The sequence below is a fragment of the Brachyhypopomus gauderio genome, chromosome 12, assembly GCF_052324685.1.
Source record: "Brachyhypopomus gauderio isolate BG-103 chromosome 12, BGAUD_0.2, whole genome shotgun sequence".
NCBI classification, from domain to species: Eukaryota; Metazoa; Chordata; class Actinopteri; order Gymnotiformes; family Hypopomidae; genus Brachyhypopomus; species Brachyhypopomus gauderio.
The window spans coordinates 22,679,049-22,684,048 of record NC_135222.1 but is presented as its reverse complement, the minus strand read 5'-3'; the positions used below and the strand labels follow the sequence as shown (position 1 = coordinate 22,684,048).

Here is a 5,000-nt window from a genome sequence, read left to right as displayed (position 1 = left end):
TAGAATGCTCCTTGTTCAGACTTTTGCTGGCCTTGACGAAGGCTGTGGCTCGTCCTTGGGACGCTCATAAAATGTTGCAGCAGTGGGCCGTGCTGACGGAGGAGAGCGTCACCAAATGACAGACTACAGCTTGTGAATCAGTGTGGAAGTTATGAGTGAGAACCAGCAGACCTCACGTCACCCGGTGAGGTAATAGTGTGGCCGCCAGGCCCTCGCCCTGAGCTCCCGCACGCTGTCATTACAGGCCTCACGGGAGTGGAGGGCCAGGGCAGCTCTGCCACAGAGCCCCGTCCACTGCGTGAGATCCAGAGCAGAGGATGAGGAGTGTGATGAAGAGGCCGCAGCCTTGCAGGATATTGATCGTCGGGGAAGAGGAGGAACACTAAGCTGCTATTTCTAGGCCATTTCAGGACTATTTCTGAGTAGAAATCCACTGAATCTTCCTCGAACACACAGAAGAAGCAGGCCTCTCTGTCCTGTACTGTGTTTCCGCTGCTGAATGTAGCCTCCCTATAAGATATAGAACCGTCATGATGGTGCATTGATGAGCTTGCAGCACTGTTTGACTTTCACTAAGTAATTATTTTGAAGAGCTGGTGAAATTGGAAGCTTTTGTCCTTTACCATGAATATTCAGCAACAGGGTGTTGTCACTGGAGGCTAGTGTGTTAGCTTAAGTGCTCATTAATAGCTTAGTGTGTCTGACTTTGATCTGCCTGTATCTGCTGTCCTGTCTAGCCATAACAGTGTAATGAAGGTAGAAGCAGCCATCAGTACTACACTGGCCTGGTACTACCAGACTGTTGGCCTGGTTGTATGTGCAGGATTTTTAAACTAAACAGATTCTCCAGTGTTTCTGGAAATGGTATGCATTCACAAGACATTCACCAGACAAGTCTGCGTGCACACACACACACACACACACACACACACACACACACACACACACACACACATATGTGTGTGTGTGCATACACACATGCCAAAACACGCATGGACCTACACATGCACACCTGGTCTACAGACAGCTGCCCTAAGGCCTACCTATTCGTCATATCCACTCTGGTCTGTAATTAAGGACCTGGGCACAAAAATACAAAGAGAGAGGGAAAGAGATAGAGAGAGAGATAGAAAGAGAGAGAGAGCGAGAGAGAGCAAGAGAGAGAGAGAGAGAAGGCATATTTAAGGCAGTACAGGAAATGAAACACAAAGTCTTTCTTTTCCTCTCATTCTCCTTACACACACACACACACACACACACACAGCAGTCGTGCGCCTGTGCTCTGTGCTCGCCGGTCTCGTCTAACTTGGTGCCTGATCAAAGTGCATCGCCCCATTTCCATGGTCTGATCCGCTCTGGTGTGATGAAAAACCTGCAGATCAACCTGACCTGCTAATCTCAAACACACCTACTGTAGCTGTAGTCATCTGTTTGTGATCTGACTACTGTCATCTAAACTGGCCCAGAAATCATTAAGAATATCCTTGTGACGTTGAGCTGGACTGGCTGCACTGGAATATAATTTTCAATCAAAGAGACATCAGGCACCCAGCCCCTCCCCCAGCCCCAGCCCCTCCCCCAGCCCCAGCCCCTCCCCCAGCACACCCAGACACGAGGACTGCATCAGCCACGGTGGAGCGGAGGTTGAGCTCGTCTCCAGGGTGCTGACAGCCAAACCTGCTAGCAGAGAGAGAGAGAGAAAGGCAGAGAGGGGGACAGAGAGAGAAAGAGTGACAGGTATTGTGTGGTGATGGACAGCAGGTGGACAGATGAGAGGGGGATGAGGGTGAGGAGCTGGTTAATGGGACGCTCTTTCTGCAAATTCCTCAAACTGCCACCCACAGTAAGACGCCGCAGCCAATGGCTGGAGCTGGATGCCTCACCCCCGGCAACTTCCTCTAATCACAGGCCTTTACTGCAGCACAAAAGCCCCCCAGAGCCCCGCCCATCTCACTTTAAATAGAATTCCTGCATCCCTCCCTCTTATTCTCTCTCTCCCTCCCTCCCTCTTCCTTTTCTCTCTCTCCCTCTTCAAGCCTCCCAGGGCTTATAAAAGCAGGGGGGAAAAAAGCAGCCTCACACCAATCAGCCTAATGGATTTAATAGGTTTAGTGCAGTGTTTTCCCCACGCTATTGACACATCTCTATGTTGTGTGGCCAAACAGAGCTCAAGTGTTTGGAGACAGATGGGTGAGGGAGAGGGTAAGGGGTGTGTGTGTGTGTGTGTGTGTGTGTGTGTGTGTGTGTGTGTGTGTGAGGGTGTGTATGAGGCCCCCCTCTGTGTTGCCGTGTGCGACGGCTTCTCTGTGCAGTGTCACAACAAAGCGCTGGCAGACAGAAAGACAGAAGACAGTGGAAAAAAAAATCAATTAAGGAGAAAAAAAGCAAAGAGTCCCGCAAGCAGCTCTGAGTGACTGTTGTGCAGTTTCCTCTGACAAGTCTTATCACCCCGACTGCACTCAGCTTTAATAAAAGAGAGAGAATTCAAAATGCAGGCTGTTGCCTGTCTCAGTATAAGAATGATAGAAGCTAATTTAATTGTCCTAAAGCCATGTGAGTATATGAAACACATGCGTCTCTTAGGTTCTGGATTCTGTCTCCTGTCTCTGACGGCCGGTCTTCCCCTGTGTGAGCTACGGAGAGCGTTTGCGGTGTCCACCCACTGAAGAAACCCTGCAGTAACCCTCACCTGACACCTCCTGAGAGGAACGGCTCGCTAGAACCACGGACCTATTGTGTCAATAATAGTGTTTTTGTACACTGTCCCCAACATATGTGCACGCACAGACTCTTTTCATCTTTTAAGAGGGCTGGCTGTTGGAACTAAGAAATACTTTAAGCGGCGTGTAACCTTCTGTGTGTGCAGTTTGGACAACGTGAGCCTAAATGTGCCTCTGTCTAACTCTGTTATTAGGCCTGCTTTGTCATTAGTGGATTACAGTGCAGTGCATGTGTGTTTCTGTTTGTACGTGTGTGTGTGTGTGTGTGTGTGTGTGTGTGTGTGTGTGTGTGTGTGTGTGAGAATGCCATTTTGTGTCTTTGTAACGGATGTCTAATATGTATCAGACCCCTGCCTTCTGTTTTCTTTGTATCAGACCCCTATCTTCTACACTGGTTACATCAGATCCTGGTCTTCTGTTATGGTTACCACCCAGCTTTTGACATTTCACTCATGCAAGAGGATTTCACCCTGTGTGGGCTTGGTGTGGTCTCAGTGTGGTCTCCCCTTCTGTTTCTTATTACACACAGAAGAAACACTAATCTGGGTAGGCGATGCTGTGCAGTGCAAATGAGAAGATCACGCATTGTGTGAGTGTGAGTGTGTTTGCTGGGCTCGGGGAGCATAACCTGAGTGACAGTGAGCACCGGCTGCTTGTGCCACTCTCTGCCTGTCGTGTTTTATGGTGGTGCATTTGAGTGGAGGCCTAGACACCTGCCTGTGTGGAGGGAGGGTCCTGAGTGCAGCTCTATAACCTGCCGTGAGCTTCAGACTCCCGGCCTCCACAGAGCAGGAAGCGATAGAGCAGCGTAGAGGGGAGGAGAGAGGGGAGAAGCTTATTTTGGATGGGCCTGGAAGACTGGTTAGGCGGGTTGTGAGTGCAAGCTGCTGGCTGGGAGACAGGACCGAAGCCTCTTTATGTAGAAATGGGAGGGAGAAAAACAGAGAACGCAGTGCTCCCTAAGGCTTACACAAACACAACCAAGCACAGAGCATGTCTCAAAGACGCTTTTTGAGCACAAAAGTGTTTGTGTGTGTGTGTGTTCATGTGTGAGGAGCAAAATGGTGAAGCTGCACTGAGTGATAGCATTAAAGCCTGTTCTCCAAACGACCTTTAACCCTTTTCATTGGGTCATATAGTATATATGTGTCTGGGGGGGGCTGCCTTTCAAAAACATATTCTACTCACAAAAAATTCAGCATCACTAACAAAGTGTAAACAAACAAAAATACTGTTGAGCACTCAAACAAGGTATCTCAGCTCGTTCCTGATCATTCTGTCATTTTTCCACTGATTCACACACATATACATGCATACACAACAGACTTTGATCTCTGTTTGTATATACACATCTACCCAGTGAGATGTGAGCTCTTTTGGTTTGTGGATTGGTTAGTATATTTTGAGATGAAAAGCTTTTTGTCAACAGTGACATACATATTGTGACACATATCGCTATGTCTCATCAGTACATAGAAGAAGTTAATAGAACAAGACACATAGGAATGACAGTCGTACTAAAACTTGTCTCTTATTTTTCTCTTTCTGCATAGAGATGGTGGCATTCATGACTGATACACCACAAGGGAATTAATGGGAAATCCCATTACATTGTATAGTTGGCTTTTGTCTGTGTCTGTGAATGTGTACGTGTGTGAATGTGTGTTTTTGAATGTATATATATGTGTGTGTGTGTGTGTGTGTGTGTGTGTGTGTGTGTGTGTGTAGTTCTCTATATCACTGGTAGTACTTGCCATTTTCTCCCTCAGACCCTGTAGGGTGGAGATCTTTTGTAGAAGACATTTATGTCAAATTTCCCATCAGATTCTGATCTTCTTAGACTATGAGATTCATGGATCGACTGCACAAGCTTGACAACCACACTCTACCCAGGATATAAAAATACTGGCCAGTACATGAGTTAGAGACAGCCATACCCATCTTTTTTGTAAAAAAAAACCCTCCAGTTCCAACTGTACAAAACTAACCCCCAATTTCAGTGACATGATAGAATCTGAAACTATAGATTCTTTCAAATGGGGTGCACGTCCACCCTCACCACAGTGACACGTCCCTGCATTAGACGATCACACACTCCCCACCCCTTAAAGTCCATCCACCTGCATGAGAAGAACGAGAAGAACAGAAGTGTGTGTCAGCTAGCTGCAATCGCTCCCCACTGCACACACTTGAAGAGAGTCCTGCCTGTCTATTAACTGTAGACTGGGTCTGTGGTTGCTGATTCAAACTGCAGCTGCTATATATAGGTACCACGAAGTG

General features: G+C 47.4%; 1 protein-coding gene across 6 annotated transcripts in view; it reads left to right on the top strand.

Moving 5' to 3' along the window:
• ephb3b (eph receptor B3b) overlaps positions 1-5,000 on the top strand; it is a 47,168-nt gene that overhangs the window by 18,191 nt on the left and 23,977 nt on the right. The window lies entirely within an intron of this gene.